This window comes from Triturus cristatus, chromosome 4_1 (assembly GCF_964204655.1).
Source record: "Triturus cristatus chromosome 4_1, aTriCri1.1, whole genome shotgun sequence".
Lineage (NCBI taxonomy): Eukaryota > Metazoa > Chordata > Amphibia > Caudata > Salamandridae > Triturus > Triturus cristatus.
Genome location: NC_140585.1, coordinates 716,058,172 through 716,080,708, shown reverse-complemented (window position 1 = coordinate 716,080,708; position 22,537 = coordinate 716,058,172).

Genomic DNA, 22,537 nt, shown 5'->3' with positions numbered 1-22,537 from the left:
CAACATGTGTGCAGTCAATGACACCAACAACATTAGGGATGTGCACAAGGGCATAAAAATCCCCCTTCGCAGTCGCCAATTCATGTCTCCTGGGGAAATGGATGTATCTGTCCTTGTAGGTCATCATAGCGGACAGGACATCACGTAGCACCATGCTGAACATAGGTTGTGGCATCCCACCTGCGGTGGACACCATGTACTGGAATGAACCAGTAGCAAAGAAATGCAGGGCCACCATCACCTTACACACTGGTGTCAAAGCAGTCAGACACGTTCTGTGAGGCCGCAGGCGGGGCTCCAACAGAGCACAAAGGTCTTGCAGGGTGGGTTGATCCAGATGGAATTTCCGTATTAGTCCTCATCCTCCATGTCTTCTAGCACTGTGAAGGGAGGATGCACATTTGGTCGCCTCCTAGGTTGAGATGAAAGGGGACACATGTCATTGCAATCCAACATGTGATGTGTCCAACATCTTATGTTTTGACTGACACAACACCAACAATGACTGGCATCACAGTTCTGCTTACATCACAACTTTCATGTAGGGACACCTTCAGCTACACTAGTCGTAGACTTGTCCACGTTTCACACAGTGAGTACCTCCAAAACAAAATCTGACTATGTGATGTCCAAAGGTATAGGTCCACATCTTGCGTAACCAGCAATGACAGTAGTTCATACAGCATATGTGTGAAACAGCAACACTACTGGCTCCTACCTAGCTGCTGTACCTGCCACACCTTCTTGCGTAAGTCGAACAGGGCACACATCAACAATAACCCTGGGTGTAGGACTACGCTACACCCGCGTAGTTTGCATAGTTTTCACAGCTACGCGAATTGCACATAGCACAGTTCAAAAACGTGTGGCGTAGGGGCATTTTTTGCTTGCTCACAGCCCTCAACATCAAGTTGACAACCACGAGCGAGCAAAATAACATCCCGGCGAGACTTTTTCCTCATTCGCGATCAGCAACATCAAGTTGCCGATCGCAAGCGTGGAAAATAAACCTCCCAGTGAGATTCTCAACGGCAGAAAATGACCGCTTGCACTGTGCAAGATGCCGTTTGCAATGATTGCACAGTGCGGACAAGCATCCGGCACTGTGCAATCAGTGCGAACAGCATTTTGCACAGTGCACTACGCAGTTCGTGTAGCTACGCGTAGCTTGCGTAGTGCGAAGTGCACTTTGCGTTGCTACGCGTAGCACTACTACGCGAACTACGCCCAGGGTTCATCAAGAACACAATGAGCACAGTCTGTGTATTAGGATCAAGTATATACATGAGCCAAGAAAACTACACAGTGAAATATGCACATTGTGTAGTAAAACATTCATCACTGTGAGTTGCTTAGCCATATCACACATGTGTACCTATTGGAGAGTCCATCACAACACTGATCTGTGTACATGCCCAGCAATATCACAAGTGACATGTGAGGGAGTACATGACAATGTTTTCGATCATGTGCACCAACATGGCATGTGTAGTCAGCAGTGGGCTAAATGTTACATTGGCATTGTGTGCACTATCGTGTGCCATGAATCAGGTGTCTACTGTGCACTGTTGAGAACTGGCCATTGCCATTGACACAGCGTGATGTGTCCATAGGTGCTGTCAACATGCACCGCCACCCAAATCACAGTTATTGGCAGCAATGGATAGTAGCCATATCGCGGTAGCGACCGCCTGGCCCCTGCGGTGTGTGACCCCCAATGCCCATGCCCTTACAGCCCATGGGAACCGCAATCGCGATAGTGATATAAACATTCGGAAATGGCGGTTGGCATGCTCCGCCACCCAAATCATGGTCATTGGCAGCAATGGGTAGCAGCCATATCGTGGTAGCTACCGCCTGTCCCCTGCAGTGTGTCACTGCCAATACCCATGCCCTTACAGCCCATGGGAACTGCAATCATGGTAGTGATATACACATTGTGAAATGACGGTTGGCATGCTCGACCACCCAAATCACGGTCATTGGCAGCAATGGATAACAGCCATATCGCGGTAGCGACCACCTGGCCGTTGCGGTGTGTCACCGCCAATGCCCATGTCCTTACAGCCCATGGGAACTGCAATCGCGGTAGTGATATACACATTCGGTAATGGCGGTTGGCATGCTCCGCCACACAAATCACAGTCATTGGCAGCAATGGATAGCAGCCATATCATGGTAGCAACCTCCTGGCCCCTGCGTTGTGTCACCACCAATGCCCATGCCCTTACAGCCAATGGGAACCGCAATCACAGTAGCCTAATGCAATTTTGAAAATCGCAGTAGGCCTGCTCCGCCACTGCGGGGCTGGTCATTGGATGCAATTGAAAGATGCACGATCGCTGTAGGGACTGCCTTGCCCCTGCGGTGTGTCACCGCAAATGCCCATGCCTTTACAGTCAATGGGACCGCAATCATGTTAGCCTAATGCAATTTTGAAAATCACGGTAGGCGTGCTCTGCCCCCATGGGGCCGGTCATTGGATGCATTTGAAAAAAGCGGACCTGGAACACCAATTGCAGCAGCTTAGAACCACTGGAACTGCCCCAGGGGGCTATACATGTGTGAGAGAGAGCCTCACATTTTCACTGCTTCCAGACACTGCTGCCTGACACTCTTCACCACCAACTGCTGCTGCTCCTGACTCCTGGACCCAGACACTGCTGCCTGACACTCCTTGCCACCAACTGGTGCTGCTCCTGTCTCCTGGACCCAGACACTGCTGCCTGACACTCCTCACCACCAACTGCTACTGCTCGTGTCTCCTGTCTCCAGACACTGCTGCCTAATACTCCTCACCACCAACTGCTGTTGATCCTGTCTCCTGGACCCAGTGATGGCAAGGACTGAGAACATCAGGGCCCGTCCCTTCACCACAGAGGAGCAGGAGGTCCTGGTGAATGAGGTGCTCACACAGTATGGGAGACTATATGGTGTTTCAGAGTGTAAGTGAGAGTGCAGGAAGTGCACATATGAAGTTGATCTGCTGCAGTATGTGCCTGAGAGTGTGGCTTTGTGTGATACACGGCCTAGCATGCTGACTTCAGGGGAAAGGGGTTTGTAGCCTATTTTACACATTTCCCTGGCTGCATGTCAGGATGGGAGGGACATGGTTTGTTTTTGCTGCCATACAGTGACACTGCAAGTTGGGTAAGCTGGAGTCAAGACAGAAATTGCCTGTGCTAATGGATGTGTGGGTCCAAGCGGTTCTATACAGGCTCATCTGTGACATTACCAAGGGTTTCCGTCCAGAGGGTAGTGATGGAAGTGTGTCTGACTTAATATTGCCACCATGGATATGTCAGCATTATGCACAAGAGTGAAATGCCAGAGGGTGACACTCTTGGTGGAAATTCACCTATGACACAGCAGATTGTTGTACTTTTGAAATGTCCCCCTTCCATTTTCATCATTATGTGTAGTGACTCGCATGTGTAGGCACTGTTTGCCCTCACATATTGTCCCTGCATGCGACATTTCTAATGCCCCACGTTAAACCTCAGTGTGCAAGTGGGGGAGACCCTACTTGCAGGTGGGAGCACTATTTCTTTAACAGATGACTGTTATCAACAAGAATCTGAATCACAGTATTTTAATTTTCATGCTTTCAAGCTGATTTGTGATCCAAGAATACAGTGATTTATTGTTTTTTCAATTGAATTCGACAACATGCAAATTTCACCCAACATAGTCATCAAGTATTCTAATCAATTCAATTCTTCAAAACCCAATGCATTTCAGGTCCAAAACGTGACCCTTCGTCATGGGTCAAACATTGCAATGCTGAAATTAACAGAAAACAGAGGGCGATTCAAATTTCAGTCGAAAACATTCAAGTTCTGATCTTAAATGGTGTACAATCAAAAGTGCACCCATGCAGTGATTCAATAACGAAGTGACTCGGTAAAAAAACATAGAACCTTTAAAACCCATAAAAAGTGGTGTATGAATCCGAAATCTAAAAGAAAATGTTGAATTCAAACACACCGTAGCTCTACAGTGAGTGGAACTTAATCTTACGATGTGCAAATGATTTAAACATTCGTGTTTTTAACTCACCGTGAACTTAACAAAAGTTCACCCGCAGTTACTGGTTGTCGCTTGAATATGAGCAAGCAATCAATATTATTACGCGCTCACGGACTCTACAAACTAAAAAAGTGCTGCGCTCTGGAGTTAAAACACGCCAATACAGTTGTGAAAATACTTGCGCCATTACCGGGTTTTCAAAAGATCTGAGGCATTACGCGCTAGCAGACAATACGTGGTGCTCTGTCTGACTCTTACCGGGAAGATTACTCGTGTGATCTTCCTCCGCACAGACATGAATGACGCAGTGTGGCGTGCTCATTTAAATGCAGAGCTAACGCTTTAAAGAGACAGGGTGCTGATGTAACGAAGTGATGTATAATAAAGTAAAAAAGTAAAAAAGTGCACCTATACAACGAACATTTCTATTATTAACAAAATGCCATGTTTTCAGACTATTGAAGCTGTGTGTATCCAATGACAATTATCATGACGTAATTGTGCCTTAAAACAACAATCACATATAGTTACAGAGAGCTACCTTACCACATTATTCAGAATGACATAATGCAAAGTTATTGATAGCAATTACATTCAATTCTATCTTTCATCCCCAAAGGCTGAAGTTATTGCAGTTTTTTTGTCCAATAAAATTCAGATCTCGCTAGTGCCTTTTGGGGGTCAATATCCTGTTTTCGTTTTTGCGCCTCCAGTATAGTGAAACGTAATTGCGCTATATTGTGCCTTGCTTCCATCCAATGGGTTGCAACGGTTGATTTTTCATTTCCATTACGTATATTGCTTTTATGTTCCCCTACACGTATTTTCACTTTGCTTTCTGTTCTTCCCACATAGATTTGCCCACATGGACATTTTAAAGCGTAAATAACGTTGGCAGTGTCACAGGTACTTGAGTGTCTTAATTTGATTTTATGCCCTTTAGTGGGATGAATAAAAAAAGCTCCAACCATGACGTTATTGCAATGCATGCAATTCATGCATTTTTGCATGCCTTTAAAAGTTTTCTTTGGGTCACTGGTCTCTCTTGTGAATAGTTCTTTCAGGTTTTTAGATCTTTTCATTGCGAAAGTCGGTCGTTGGGGAAATAAAAACTTTAAATCTGGTTCAGTGTGAATGATATTCCAATGCTTCATGATTGTATGTTTAATCACATTGGCTTGTGTGGAATGTTTCAAAACACAAACCAAGGGGTTGGTTTGTTTAGTGATGGTGCGACGTAGTAAACTCGCTCGATCAACAGTTGCAATCCTTTGATTGACCTTTTCCAAAATATGTGTTGGATATCCTCTTTTATGAAATTGATCCATAAATTTGTGTGTCACAATCTTAGTCTCTTCTTTCTTTTAAGTCTGATGAATTGAGAGTATGGCAAATGTTCTTTAAGCGGAATTTGGTAAAAAATGTCAAAATGTAGAGTGTTATTCCTATCAGTGGGTTTAGTAAATACGCTTGTTCTTATGGTGCCTGAATCAATTTGAATGTAGACTTCTAGAAAGTTAATACTAGCTTTTTATTTGATGAGTGAATTTGATGCGATCGTGAATGTGGTTTAAAGCTCTGATGTTATTCTCCAATTGGATCAAATCTCCTTCCCATTTTATTAAAATGTCATTGATATATCGTTTAAACAGGACCAGATGTTGGGTCCATTCTTGATTATTGAGAATACATTCAGTTTCAAATTTGGCCATAAAGATGTTGGCATACGAAGGGGCTCTGGCGAACCCCATTGACGTTCCATTGTTCTGGGCATAAAAGTCACCATGCCACTCAAAATAGCTATGATATAGTGTGAACTGCAAGAGTTCCATCGATAGCACTTTTTCTGATTTAATATCTTCATGTTTAAGAAGAACCCATTTGACTGCATCAAGTCCGTCGGCATGTGGAATGGAAGTGTAGAGGGCAGTGACATCCATTGTGCATAAATGCCAATTTTCGATTCCATTTACATCAAGTTCTTGTAATACGTTAAGCAAAGATGTAGTGTCCTTAATGTATGATTCTTGTTGTAGAATAGGCTGCAAAAAGTAATCAAGGTATTTTCCTAACGGTTCTGACAGTGATCCACATGCTGAGACTATTGGACGAAACAGTGGTTTCTCCAAGCTTTTGTGGATTTTAGGGAACATATACAGTTTTGGCGGGCTTGGGTATGCGATATATAGAAATATTTTGGTGTTGTTGCTGATCCAGCCCATCTCTACGGCTCATGTTAAAATCTGATTCAGCAAGTTTTAGTAGCTCATGGTGGGGTCTTGGTCTAGTTTGGTGTATGTATCACTGTCTGTGATATGTTGAATAATGCTTTGTTCATAAAATTCAGTGTCTAACACAACAAGATTACCTCCTTTATTGGCTTTTTGGAAGGTCAACTGTTGGTTGTTTGCCAATTGTTTAAGGGTACTCCATTCTTTAGTTGTAAAGTTCACTCGTTTTTGTTTACGGAAGTCAATCTTCAGGATCTCAGCTTTCACCAGTCGCTCAAATGTGTCTATGGAGTTATGTGATATTGGTGAGCAAAATGTACTTTTTGGTTTAAACTCTTTTAATTCAGCTTCTTCTTGAAAAGACATTGTAATTTTCAACGTGCTGAAGAAATCTTTCAGTTTAAGAGTTCTCACAAACTTAAAGAAAGCAATTTCAGTCTCTGCTATGTTGGTGTGATAAGTTGGTACGTAAGAAGTACCTTTGTTCAAGACAGCAGTTTGAGCCTTAGAAAGTTGAATTTTAGAGATATTTATAACTAAGTTGCTCTTGTTTTGCTGCGAAGTGATTGTTTTTCTAGATCGGTTTTTTGTTCTTTTACCCCTCCTTGTTTTTGCATAGGTTTGTCTGGTCGGTGGTTTGCCGCCGGACTGGTGGATAAAAAGTAGATTTAGACGACTGAGCACCTCCTGAGTTTATAATCAATAGTGTCATGACGGAACTTCTTGATTTTACGTTCGTATATTTCTTTACCGTATCTATTAAGCTTTTCATTGAGATATTGTAGAAATTCATCCCAATGGTAACTGCGGGTGAACTTTTGTTAAGTTCACGGTGAGTTAAAAACACGAATGTTTAAATCGTTTGCACATCATAAGATTAAGTTCCACTCACTGTAGAGCTACAGTGTGTTTGAATTCAACATTTTCTTTTAGATTTCGGATTCATACACCACTTTATATGGGTTTTAAAGGTTCTATGTTTTTTTACCGAGTCACTTCATTATTGAATCACTGCATGGGTTCACTTTTGATTATACACCATTTTAGATCAGAACTTGAATGTTTTGGACTGAAAGTTGAATCGCCCTTTGTTTTCTGTTAATTTCAGCATTGCAATGTTTGACCCCTGATGAAGGGTCACGTTTTGGACCCGAAATGCATTGGGTTTTGAAGAATTGAATTGATTAGAACACTTCATGGATACTTGATGACTATGTTGGATGAAATTTGCATGTTGTCGAATGCAATTGAAAAAACAATAAATCACTGTATTCATGGGTCACAAATCAGCTTGAAAGCATGAAAACTAAAAAGCTGTGAATCAGAATTTTGTTGATAATAGTCATCTGTTAAAGAAATAGTGCTCCTAACTGCAAGCAGGGTCTCCCCCACTTGCACACTTGTCCGGTTTACCTTTCAGACGCCCATGGACTAGGTGCCAAGGTGGTTGTAGCACACCTCAAATCAATAGTGTATATTGTGATTGAACATTTAAACACTAGTGTGCACGTTGTCAAAAATTGGTAAACCTCAGTGTGAGCCACCCTGGCCTGCACAGTCACTGCCCAATTTGACAAGGACCCATCACTGAATGGACAGAGTGAGACATTTGGGTTGTCTGCTACTCTATCCATCAAAGGGCTATCTCATGCCTGTGGATTGCACAAGACAGACCTTGTTTGAAGGGTGTGAGATTGTGAGATCATGTCCCTAAATGTGACCTCAATGACACAGTGAGCCATTCACAGGGCAAGGACATTGAGGGGTGTGCAGTGTTGGACTCAGTGAGTCTGCCCCGCCACATCATTTCCAATGTAATGTATGTCTTGCTCACTCACAAACTGGATAGCAGATGTGCGCCTCCTTTACATTGCTTTCTTTGCTGGCATTCTGCATGTGTATGAGATGGGCAGGTACTGTGTCCATCCTCACACCTGCATGCATTTTGGTATGACTATCCCATGCTTATGTACTATGTGTCATGATGTATTGTCTCTGCTAAACATGTCTGTGAAGTTGTGCTGAGTTTGTGCATGCTCGTGTACTGAGAGATAGTGGTACATAAACCGGTGTCACTGAAATGTCCTCCTCTTGTCTCCCATGCCTGCAGCTCAAAGTCTTCCAGCGTAAGGCTGTATTGAGGGCCATTGCACACAAGGTGCGGGCTCTGGGTGTCTCCAACCAACGACACACACACTGTCACAGGAGGTGGGATGACATCTACCGGCAGAGCAAAAATGTGGCTGAGATTACCCTGGGGCTGCTCCCTCAGACTGGCAGGTAGGCGCGCCAGAGCATGACACCACTAATGGCACGAATCTTGGCAGTGACACAGCCAGAGATGGATGCACGTTTGAAGGACCATCAGCAGCAAGCTGGGGGTGAGTATTCTGAGAAGGGTGACTTTGATTGTGAGTGACTGCATGTATTCCAAGCCTGAGCCAGTGCTGAGCTCTGTGATGTTGCTAGTGTGATGCAATGGCTTGTAAGTGGCCTCTGTGTTGGTTGCAGCTGTCATGCATTATCGCTACATGTACTTTCTCATGTCATTGATGTAATGGCCCTTGATGTTGCATTCTGAAATGTGGCCTTATGACATTGGCTGCATTAGGGGAGTCATGGACATCCCATGGCAGTTAACGGCAGTGTGCCTCATCTGAGTGTGCTTTCATCAATGTGTGCAGTGCCTGACCTCACAATTGTGAGGATTACACATCTGACACCAATGTGCAACTGTAGTTGTGCCCCAAAGTACGACATGGTGGTTGACATGAGCTCATGGCCATTGCGAACTGATATTTTGGAGTCTGTATCTGTGTTATCCCCTTATGGTGACTCCATATGAGACTGTGACAACATATTGGGAGGTATATCTTTCCACCCCTCAGGGCCCTAGTTATGCTTAGATGGATCTGTATGTCTGGTTACATGGAAGCACGGGCAAGCTATTTGGCTGTGTGGGCATCACATGGGTCAATTATGGCAAGTTTGCATGATACCATGCAATTTTTGACTTTGTAATTAAGGTTGCACAATGTGACTGCACAGGGTGGTGTGCAACATGGGGGTATCATCATCTTGTTTTGTGCTTTGCTTGCATATGATGTTTGTGTGAATGGCACTAAACTGATCCTGCGTCTCTGTCTCTTTCATCATCTACAGTGGGCACAGAAGGACAGGGGACGAACACCAGTGGTGAGGATTAAAGGCACGACTCTGCTACACACGAGCACACTGACACTGATGTGACCGGCGCCTCGGAGGGGTACAGGAGTCTGCTTGAGGAATCACAGCCAGAGACACCAACCTCAACATCATCTGACACCAGCGGTGACTCCTCTATGTTAGCGGGCACAGGGAGCGGGAACTCTGCCGCATCTTCCACCACACAGCATCCAGTGCCCACCCTTCCAGCTACTTGCATTAGTGCTGCACGTGCTCGCACCAGTAAGAAGGAAAGGCACCGCTGCCCCTGCCCCTGCCTCCCCTGCTGCTCTCAGTGTTGAGGCTGTGGACCTTTTCCGCCAGCTGTGTGTGGGTCAGACAACTCTCCTGAATGCCTTCCTAGACCATGACAAGAAATTGGCACAGGTAGTTATCTTCATGAAGGGCATTCATTCAGACGTGGGAGGGCTACACAGGACTGTCCAGTCTTTGTCCTCCACAGTGACGGCAGCCATTCAGCTGTCACAGGCTCAGAGTCCCTTTGGTCACCCCCTGCCAGTGGCTACATCTGATGAGGGTGACCACACAAACCACAGACCTCAGGCTCAAGATACACCACACGCAGCACACAACAGCAGCACCCCAAGCGGGCCAGAATGCAGACACCATCTCCCAAAAAAACAAAATCACCCAGAGCGCAAAGGCAAAAGCCCTTCAGGTGACACTCAGGGGCATCAAGCCAGGAAGCAGCACTCAGGCTCACATGCCTCAAAGGCATCACCATCCAAGGACACTCTTGTCCTGAAATCATCTCCCAAAGAAAAGCAGACAGTTGCGGTGCCTGCTGTGAAGCTGGTGCCTGCTAAGAGTCTGCAGAAAAAGCCCTCTAAGGCAGATTCACACACAACCTCAACTCCCATCCACACCCCTGTGAAGCAGGGAAAGGAGGGCACTGTAGGGGGTTTACCTGGGCAACAGAGGATGGAGGTGAAAAGGCAAGGCCAGGCCAAGCGTACCGCAAGATCCAGCAGGTCCCCAGAGGGAGGGCCACCGGCTGCACCTGATGCAGCTTTGGTGGAGAGTGTGCCTGTTGTGGCCGCCCCACCTCCCACTCCTACCAAGACCAAAATTCCATATCAAGTCCCCAAGAAGTGGAAAGGGCACCCCTCCACAATCTCCCACCCACACTGTGTCTCACAGCAGCATGTCTCCGTCTCCACGGGCCACAACTCCACCGGGTCCAAGCAGCCCTCCGGCTCACAAAGCCGCCGATGCCTCTACCTCAGCAGGTCCTCTCTCTCCCAGGTCCAGTCCTCCATCTGGCCCCGACACTCAGCCACCTCCCAGTCTGAATGACAGCCAAGTCTGAGGCAAAGTCCCCCTCACACACCTGTCTCTCCCACAGCGGTGCCTGGACTGCCCATTGTTATCCCCCTAGCTGTGTTGCTGACCATAGCAGTGTACAGGCTCACCCATTTCCTGTGCAGGCTCTCATGCAACACATGTGCCTACTTTGAAGTATCGACTGGCCACTGGCCTTGCTGTTTATTACTGTGTTCGACCATTCCCTGTGCAGGTTCTCATGCACACATGTGCCTACTTTGAAGTATGGACTGGCCACTGGCTTGCTGTTTATTACTGTGTTAGCTCATTCCCTGTGCAGGTTCTCATGCACACATGTGCCTACTTTAAAGTATGGACTGGCCACTGGCCTTGCAGTTTATTACTGTGTTTGCCCATTCCCTGTGCAGGTTCTCATGTACCTACTTTGCACTTTGTACTGGCCAATGGCCTTGCTGTTTATTACTGTATATGCCCATTCCCTGTGCAGGTTCTCATGTACCTAAATTGCACTTTTTACTGGCCAATGACCTTGCTGTTTATTACTGTATTTGCCCATTCCCTGTGCAGGTTCTCATGTACCTACTTTGCACTTTGTACTGGCCAATTGCCTTGCTGTTTTTTAATGTGTTTGACCATTCTCCGTGCAGGTTCTCATGTACCTACTTTGCACTTTGTACTGCCCACTGGCCTTGCTGTTCATCACTTTTGATGTCCATTCCTTGTGCAGCTTCTCATGCACACATGAGCCTACTTTGAACTGTGGACTGGCCACTGGTCCTGCTCTTGTCTACTTTTGATGCCTATCTGTGTAATATGTAATAAAGACAGTTGCTCCTGTTGTCTGCTTTGACAGTGTCCTTGCTAAATAAACCTGTATGGGTATGGTTTAATGTGACACATGCTCTGTATGCCACTTTAACATTGCCAATGGCTTGTTTCACTTTTTCAGAGTTTTGCAGAGGTGACAGGCACTTCAGTTCTTCTTGGCTCTGAGGCTTGGGGGTGCAATGATGGTTCTTTGTGATGACCTACTGTTATCCTAATCATTCTATGGGCATGTTTGCTAAATTGTACACATGTCGTGTTTGGGTGCACTGTCAGCATAGAGGGGTATTCTATCCTCAGGATTGCAGGGCGGCTGGCCAGGGTCCATCATGTATGTGTGATCTTTCTTGATGTATGAACAGCAGTGTTGGTGTATGGTCATCTTGTGATGGCCTGTCTTCCTAGTCACATGGGTACATTTCAATGTGTGCACTTGGTTGGTCATGAAGTGTGCAGTGTGACGAGGGTGACTTGGTCAGTAGTGTTGATGTGTGTGTGCCCCTGCAATGGCAACTGCACACATGTGTCACCCAGGAGCTTAGTGCCTGTTAGTTTGATTTGTCAGCCCTGTGCTTGTGATTCTGTGCACATGTGGGATTTGTAGGTTGTGCACTGTGCAGTGTGTTGGTGTGTCCTTGCACTCCTGGGGGACACCTACTTGTTGTTGCTGCCAGTTGTGAGTATGCAGAGTGTGTGACAGCCAAGTCTGTGTAGTGTTTTTGATCAGACATGTGTCTAAGTTACTGTTTGTGCTCACTGTGCAGACCTGCTCAGCCACAATGACATTTGGGGTGTGTTTTCTCATGCATTGCTGTCACTTGAGCTATTTTTGGTTTCAGTATGGTATGTGGGATGTGGAGTTATACCATTCCCTATTTGTGCTTCTGATGCCTACCCATTGTGAGTGACTCCTCCATGTATTTGTGTCTCCTGACCTGTCCACTACTGATGTACACACCACTTCACTCTCATGTCAGCTATCCCCTTGGGTTGCCAGTGTGTGTGCCTCCCCACCACTTCATTTGGTACACTATGCTTTGTTATGCTGATCTGTGCACAGGACCAATGTTCCACTCAGGACAGTTTCCCAATTATTTATGTGTGATTTTTTTTAACTTGTTTGCAGTCATGGTTGCTCACGTGCAGTGCAAATGTTTGTGCTGCACAGTCCTCTGGTCATGTTGTTTGCACCTTGGTGTCCCTAAGTTGTGCATCTGTGAGTGTTGGGTTAGCTATATGTGTGTTTGCTGAGATACTGCTACCCTTCCTGAGTGTGATGTCTGTGTGCTGTGCTGTTTTGTGTTGTGGGAGTACATGTTATGGCACTGAGATGTGTGTGCTACTGATTTGGTTGGTGTGCACACACTGCTTGTTGTGCATGCAGTGCTGTGAGTGTATGTTGCCTTGTACTTGCCTGGTGTGCATCCCTTGATGTCCAGCTGAGTTTGCAATGTGATGGATTGGCATGTGCATCTATTGTGTTTTTGATGTGGATGTGTGCAGTGTTTGGCCTGTGTTGACTCTTTCAGCTTACAGATGCTCTGTGTGTGATACTCTATTTGCATGACATTGTGTGTGAGTTGTTTGTGCATTGTGATACATTCAGATGTATGTTGCAAGTGTAGTGTGCATTACTTGTGTGTCTGTCATATGCAGTTAGGAGGATTCTTGTTCCTGAGCTTGTTTTGAGTGCACCTTGGTGGTTTGTCCTCCTATTTGTGAGCTGTCACTTGTCAGGATTGCGTATGTGCATGCATCTGGTATACTATGACACCATATTGACCTGATGGATGGTGTGGTATGTCTGTCTGTGTTAGCTTATTGTACCATTGATCCCAGTTTGTGTCCATGATTGTTTTGAGATGATGCATTTCTTCTTTGTGCTGGGGTATGGTGTCTCTGCAATGGTCCTGAGTGACAATGTTGTGTACTCCTGTTCTGTCTAGGGTCCCATTGCCTTTCCACTGTTTGGCTGCCCATAAGTGGGCTTGTTTAACTTCTGTGTATGTTGTTTGTGAGGTTTGTGTTTGGCTATTGTTTTTGTGCCAGCATTGGTTCAGGCATCCCTGAGTGTGTGTGTGATGTTTGTGGATGCACCCCAGGGAGTGTGATTGTTTGTCAGTGTACTCACAGGACATTATTTGCACTATTCTGTCTGTGTAACACTGGTGTTGAATGGTGCAGGTGTGAGGTGGGTGGAGGAGGGGTATGTGTGAAGGATCCAACTTGTGTTTGACAGTCAGGGAGTGTGACAATGAGCCATGTGTGTTGTGCTGATGACATACACATGTCAAGTAAGTTGAGACAGATGTGTGGCTGATCACTGTTTGACTTCAAACACTTCATATCATCCCTGTACCTATGCATGGCTTGCCTTGTTGTCTCCCTGAGTTGTTGCACAGAGGTCACTGTGGTTTAATTTCACTCAGTGTGCCAGCCATGTCTGATTTGATGGGCTAAGGGTGTTGTGATATGTTCCTTCTCTTGCATGTGATGTACACATGCTTTGTGGCTTGCTCCATGGCTTTCCATCTCTGTCCACCTCACTTTTGTCTATCCCATTTATTGTCCTCTATTGCTGCTGACATCTGGTATGTGTATGTGGCTGTGTGTCAGTGTGGGGTGTGTATGGTTGACTTAACAGGCAGTGTGAACAGTTAAATGGTTGTTCACAAGTTTCACAAGTTTAAGTTTATTATGTTTTGGCTCTCAAAGAGGGCCACATAAAATAAAGACACAATTATACAACAATACTTACAATAAAATCACAGACAAACAGATGAGAAGAAGATACATCATATACACTGGTCTGACAATTGACAGATATTTCTCTATATTTCATTCAATAAATATTTAAAAAACCTAAAAAAAAGTTAAAAACTTTAAAACAGAACATTTCATTTGGAGGACAGTAAAGTGCATGAAAAAAAGTGTTTACATTTAAAATTCCTAATTGTAAACAGATAGGTTTCAACCATTTGTAACGCAATGGGCGTAAAACAGGACAGATAAACAGAACGTGATTACGATCCTGTACAGCATTATGACAAAGATTACATATAGGAGATACACCATACCATTTAGCTAAAAGTGGATTTAGTGGAAGCAAATCTTGTCTTAACAGGTACCAAAACCTACGGACTCTGTGGGGGATATTCCATGTGAGGTATTGTTGTGGCAGCTTTAATGTATATGTGTTTAAAAGAAGTTGCCTTTCCGATTTTCCTTGTTGGGCAATCATATCCAATTTATAACTGAGCTCCCAAGATGCACTTTTTAATTTAGATTTTAGTTCGGAGGGAGTAAGTAGGTTGTTCACATTCAGTGTGAGGGTTAATTTTGTGATTGGACTCAGTTTGCTTGACATGAGTGGAGGGTAGGTGTGGGTAGCAGGGTTGCCCTGCCACTGAGCTTCGGTGCAGGGTGTTCCTCTTCACCCCCACCTTCTGAGACAGGCTCTCTGGTTGTTTGGTGCATGTGTGGTGCAGGGTCTGGGTACACCTGGCTGGTTAATTGCAGGGGGCACAGGAGGAGCACACAGCATGTCCCCTTATGGGTGTGGGGGGCCTAGTGTGTGAAGAGTGGAGCTGTGGCACTATGATCTTTCGGGACTGCCCATGCCTGGCGCTGGCCCTTACTACTGATATTGTGCGCAGGTTTTCCCGCGTCTTCACCGCTGTGGTGACGTGACCCAGAGACAGCATTGATTTTGCGGTTGATGGGTGACCTTGATGCGGAGGGGTGATTTTGTGACAGGCAGGACATGTGTGGGTACACTTGTGGATGTGTTCCTGTCCCCACCAGAGTGTCCGGTGTGGATAGGAACCACATATCAGACCAGGAGTTGTGTGTTGTGGTTATGTGCGGAGTTGTGTGATTGCGTACCTGCAGCGTTGTCCGTGACGGTGCATTACTTGCTGGTAGTGGATCAGGCACAGCACCGGAAAGGAATGTAAAGCTGGACCGGGTGGAGGGGACCGGGAGTCTGGTTTGGCGCTCCGCTGTCGTGCTTCTGCCGTCTCCAGTTGGCTGGTTTCTCCGTTGCAGTGTGACGGGCTCTTTGGGGCATCCTGATTTGTACGGCGGTCAGGACGTCATAGTGCACGCCGGTGGGTCTCTATGGGCTCCCACCGCCGTGGTGGCGGCCTCATTTTTATGGCGGTTCATGTCGCACCGTGGCGGATGGGAAATGGGCTATGTTTACACATTGTAATATGGTGGGCGTGAGGACCACTGCTGGCGTGCGGACAATGGCATTTTCCGCCACCGCCAGCACAGCGGAGATGCCTCCGCCCGCCATCATAATGAGCCCCTTAGTATTGCTATTATACCTGGTACAATACTGAAAGGATACAAATATATATTCTGCTTGCTTTTTCAAGTTAATCATCCCAAATTTTTATCCATTGAGCAAAATAATAATGAAAACACTAATAATAAATGCTGTTAGAATCTGGTCCTTTGTGTTTTTTAAAGCCGCCCCGCCCCCCCCCCCCCGAACAGGATGAATGATATTCTTAAAACTGCAGAAATAACATATAGGAATTAGCTAAGAGAAGGCAATCTAACTTTGAATTTCAGGTTGGAATCATCGTCCATCCGCTGTTATATTTCAAAAACACAGTATAGTGACCAGATGTTATTGTAGCTCCTTCATGAAAAATAATAGCCAGTGTTAAGTTCTTCCTGAAGAAGGTATTTGACCTACTTTGAAGTTTATAATTTCTGTTTGTAATTTTGTTTCATCTCATCTAATACATTGTTGCATTAAAATGAGATTTTGTCCAATTCTGATCTACAATGTGAACACGTCATATTTTGATTTGCTGTTTTAAGCGATTTGTTAAAAGACACTGTTTTGCAGTCTGGTATGGTTAAGTATAGGAATTGTTCTGTTTTTATTTCAGTGATAGAAGTAAATGAACAATCTTCACACTTATGGTCCCATTTGTAACTTAATTCAAAGAAGTTATCAATATTTATTCCTTCGACTTCTAATACTCTAAGCATGATCATTATAAATTCCTGTGCATCTTGTTGTATTTTGAGAGTAAAGGCCACTGATCCACTACATATATCCAAAAGATGTTGAATACCGGAAACAGTATGTATCTTACTTCTATCAGTAAGCAACGGGTGAAGTAATGATGTAGTGCAGATCAGATGGTTTTTCATGATTTCATTAAGAAGACGCAGTAAATGAAAGATTATTTTTAGAACTATATTAGCATAACAGTTGACACCTGAACTGTTTTCTAACTGGTATCCTACAATATCACCATCAGTTTCCACTTTTTTTTCCTTTACGACTTCAACTTTCTCTTCAATTCTTTTCTTATCTGGAACTGCACTTAAATGTTTAATTATTTCTGTTTTGGACATAGTATACGTTTTTCCTATATTGGGTATTCACCTAAATAAGGAGCATCATTTCTTCTTAAATGATTGTACTCTCTTACACAATTTGTATCAGCACTAACCTTTTTCTCATCAAATTCCATCAAATACAAACTAGGCCTGGGCGCAACATTATGTTCCGCTTGCGGAATTTGTGGAATTTGGGTAATTTTGCTTTCCGCGGACAACGTGGAATTGCCAAAAATTCCACGGTCCGCGGCTCCGTGGAATTTTTTGCTTGTTTGCGCTTTCAAATTGTGTGTTCGCGAGATATTTCTCCCAAGCATGCGCGGAACAAGCAATTATGCGTGTTCACGGAACTCTGCATGCTCGCGGAGATTTTTTACAGTTTCGCAGAGCTTTGCGTAGCGCGACTACACAAACTCCGCCCACCTCAATACAAACCAGACAATGTTCTTACTCAAGACAATGCAACGTATGCCATTCCCTCTTTGAACACACAACTTACAATATTTACAAAAGCTCTGTCTATACTTAAACCTTGAGATTTATGACTAGTTACCGCATATGCTAGAGACATAGAAGATAGTTGTTTTCGAACATACAAGTCCTTTACAAGCAAAAAACGTATGACCGAAGGCCTATTCTGTCTTACTACATTAATCTGGTCCAATTTACAATCACAAATTCTATTCCATCTCTATTTTGAAAATTCACAAAATTAACATCTTTTCCCAGCGCTCCATTTACCAATCCTCCCTCTACATTAAGAGTACAACACAAAATTACTCTATAATTTTTACATACATGTAAACACTTTTCTAATCCCACAGTTTTAGATATAGATTTTCCACAAAATCAAATTTACCCTGTAGCTTTTCGGTAAGTAGAATTGTTACTCCCGGGTGTACCATTTAGTCAATAGCTTTAATTTCCAGAATTTGTTGTTTTTCCAGTTTAAGTAGTTGTTCATTTAAGGTAGGACACTCTTGCAATGTAGGCATTAGACAAACAGATGTGTTTGCTACAAGCATATTAGACATTTCTAAATCTTCTTTACCATGTTTTGTCAACATGCCAATTCTTCTGTCTTTAAGAATATTTCCATGATCTTCATCAGCTGAATGTTGCATATTTTTAAGAAGTTCTTCATATTAAAAGTTTACCAAAATATTTACATTTCCGATACTTCTCAAAGATTTCCTTGTCTCATCATGCAGAAGTGTTTTAAAAACAGGCTGCCCTTTAACAGGAGTAAGTTGTAGTAGGTCTCCGAATACAATTAAATGTTTTCCGCCAAATAGCACATCATACTTTGTTTTTAAAATATGTTGCATTCTCAAGTGTACAAAGGCAAGCATTACGTTTAACACCATGCTTACCTCATCAATGATTAAAAGTTTAGTTCATTTAGTGCTCTTGAGACTTCATAACAAGCTTCTTCAGATAGCTTTTGATATTTCAGTTTATTTCATGTTCAAAAGGTAGCATAATTAATCGATGTAAAGTAGTACCTTTAATGTTGTGTGCTGCTAATCCACTTTGTGCTATTATGACACAAGATAAATTTGATTCTATAGTCCTGTGCAGATAACTTGTCTGAACTTCACTTAGGAAACTTTTTCTTGTCGTAGTTTGACCACTAATGTATGATAGAATAGGATGAAATGATGAACATTGAAATTTTCTTTCGTGGAGGATGCCATGTTCTACTTCTAGTTTCACTTGCAGATATATATTTTTTTGTTCAATATTTAATAGTTCTTCTAACTGTTCAAACTCAGAAATATCCAGTGGTAGTTGTTGCATTGCACTTTTTACCTGATTCATGACTATTGCTGCTTTGCTTTCAATAATTGGTTTTCCAAGTGGATCTTGAGTCAATAGACCAGAACTTTGAGTGCTTTGTGAACTTTCTCTAGCTATTTCTGCTGCAATAGTTTCTTCTTGTGCAATCTGATAATTTACTATTTGTAAATGACTAGGAAACACTCTACACTGAATAGCATCTTTTGTTGCATTAAAAGAATCTTCATCTAATTACTGCATATTTTTTGTTTTTTTTTATATTTTCTGTAACATTGTTTTTAAACCTGTAATGTTGAAGTATTTCATACAGACATACGTTTTTAAGATGTGGACTACTTTTGGGATAGTGTGTATCCAGGCATATTAGTTTTGATAATATCTGTGTTTTCTGGCTCGTACTCTGCTAAGTATTGGATTTCTGGAAAATATTTCAACACTCTGTTTCCTGTAGTGGCTAGGCATAGACTTCCCAAATGGTTGCATTTGACTTTTAATGCAAACTGGCTGAGCTCAATCAATCATAGCATTCATAAGAACCTATCTCTCTATGGGAAAGCATCTTCAAGCTAAAGCTGTAAAATGTCTTGCTGAGACTCTTTTCTGATGACATTTCTTCTAATTATCAAGTCAAAATCATGTTACATCTCCATAGTCTAGTATAAAATCAAAATCATGTTACAGCTCCATAATCTATACTATATTCACATGAGGGCCCAAACATTAAATCTTGCCTCTAGACCTTATACAAATATTCTAACCTATATCTGTCATCCAGATATTCTAACCTTTGTCTCTCATCCACATTCCTCAGGCCTAATAACCCAACTAGACAGCCCCTACTAAACATTCCCATTCTTCCCTAGAGTTAGGTCCATTTCGGACGGTATTGAGTCACAAAATATACCATTGCTCTCTGGCTTTCCGTTTCAGGCCAATATTTCCCCCTCGCTTCCCAATGCTAATTTTCTCCAAAATGAACCTAGTTATGTCCAGATCACTGTATTCCATTTCAAGAAAATGAGCTACCAACGGGGCATTAGGTTTTTTTGTTCTAATAGCAGACCTATGCTCCTGTTGTCTCGTTCTGAATTCCCTGCTGGTCTCTCCCACGTAGCCTATACCACATTGGCACCGCAGGAGATACACTACATTCTTCCTCTTACAGTTATAAAGGGTCTTATATATTACATGGCAGCCATTGTGCTCCATACTCCTAGACTCAATACACAGAGCACACACATTAGAAATGCCACACTTCACATTGCCAATAGCTGGTCTATTATCCAATGTTCTTTGTGTGTTATGTGTTCCCTATAGGTATGGACTTACTTGTTTTTCAAATTCTTATTTCTTTTGAATGCAAATAAGGGTCTTTCTAATGTGTTCTCCTCTTCATCATTAACAATGTGCCAGTTACTATTGATCACGTTTTTGATCTTGTTATTAATATGTGAAAAATTGCTCACAAAGACTACCTTCTTCATTTCTTTCTTCCTTTGTCCAGTATTGTTTATCATGATGTCTCTATCACAAAATCTCGCTCGCTTACAATAATGTGATATCAGTTTCTTAGAGTAACCCCTGTCTTTAAATTTCTTTTTGAAAACTTCAGCATTTTTTAACAATTTCTCTGCAATCGCAGAAACTGGCTAAAGGAGATGTTGTCCCTTTGGGACTTGGGGTGGAAACTAGAGTAAAGAAGCAAGGTGTTCTTTGACATCGTTTATTGTACAGTTCCACCTCCAAAGCCCCATCCCTCTCCTTAATAGAGATATCCAAAATGCAACTTTTGACCTGCTATGCTGTGATGTGAATTTTAACTTGGGGTCCCCCATATTTCACCACACCAGAAACTCTCCTAGCTGTTCAGTGTCACCTTCCCAAATAAAGAAATGTTGTCTATGTAACGGTACCAGCCTGCCACATTTTCGAAGAAAGGTGCAAGTTCTTTATACATATGAATCTTCTCAAACTTCCCTACATAGAGGCATGCTAAACTTAGGGCGCAAGTGGTCCCCATGCTGGTCCCTTTCTTTTGTTTGAAGAGTAAGTCTTTGAATAGAAAGATGTTATTCTTCAAAACCATACTGGCGCATTTTACTATAAAATCTTTATTTACCCCCTCCAGATCTATGTCATTGAGGGATTTTCGATCGACCTCTACTGTGGCCTCTTGAGGAATGTTCGTGTAGAGAGACTCAATGAGAACGTTTAGTAGGGGCTGTCTAGTTGGGTTATTAGGCCTGAGGAATGTGGATGAGAGACAAAGGTTAGAATATCTGGATGATAGATATAGGTTAGAATATTTGTATAAGGTCTAGTGGCCAGATTTAATATTTGGGCCCTCATGTGAATATAGTATAGATTATGCAGATGTAACATGATTTTGACTTGATAATAGATTATGCAGATGTTACATGAATTTGACTTGATAATTAGGCCTGGGCGGAAAATTCCGTTCCGCTCGCGGAATTTGCGGAATTTGCGTAATTTCGCGTTCCGCGGAGAACGCGAAATTGCTGTCTGCTTTCCGCGGTTTTGCGAAATTTTTTGCTTGTTCGCGTTCTCAAATGCGTGTTCACGAGATATTTCTCCCCGAGCACGCAAACAGCGATTGTGAACAGGAAAAAAGCATCGCGAACAAGCAATTCCGCGTGTTCGCGGAATTTCTGCGTGTTCGCGGAGATTTTTTACCGTTTCGCGGAGATTTGTGTAACGCAATTACGCAAATTCCGCCCACCCCTATTGATAATAACCAATTGACAATTGAGGACAAGGTAAATTTATGGTCAAAAGATGGTAGTAAATAGCAGAATAATGGCTATATGGTGAAAACCATATGGCCATCGGTTCATTGATCTATAAAGATATGGCCATGATATGGCATAAATGGCTGGGTTGATCGAGATGTTCGCCTTGTGAATATGAGTTTCCCTCTGGCAGCATGATCAAGATTTACCAGCAAGATGTTAAGTATATGTAGTTTTTTTTAAAAAGCAGTTGATTAATATGTAAGATCAGTATAGGCGGGTTTTAAAAAAAAATGTGGTTTCCATATATAAGATATAAGGGATAGGTAAAATATTGTGAATTAATAAGACTCCGGGACATACTGTTTGATAGTGTCATATGGTCACGGCCACTGGGAAGTATAGAAGGCAAGGCAGGCTAAGATGGCCACCATGATAATGCAGGCTCTTTCACGGTAGAATGATTAATATCAGCTGCTCGGCATCGACGTAGCTAGTCACGTGGACGTGGGTCACTAATTTCAAAACCTCCGCTCATGAGCATTGTTGAAATTCTTGTTTTAACAGAGGCGTTTTTACCCTGTACTACTACAGATTTAAGGTAAGGAAAAATGCGGGGATGCCGTTAGTCAGCATGGGAGTCGGGCTCTTGTTCCTAAAGGGCAGTAGGCTGTATTGAGCAGGTTACAAAGTATGGTGTGGCTGGATTAACTACCAAGCACACTTATTTGTGTCTATAAGTACGGATGTGTTATTCAAATTCAGGTGTTAATATGTAGGGGTATATAGGGAAATGATAACCCATATAGGGAGTATGTATTTTGGCTCTGCTACATGCGTATATCTGGGCTTGAGAGAGAGGTATGCATTATAAGTACTAGTAAAAGGTGAGCGATATAAAAACTTGCAGTGCAAAGAGGAAAGATAACCCATGCTATTGAGCAAGTAATTTACCTCTGCTACATGTGCGTGTCCGGGCTTGATATATGTATTGTATGTACCAATGATAAACGAGAGACACAAAAC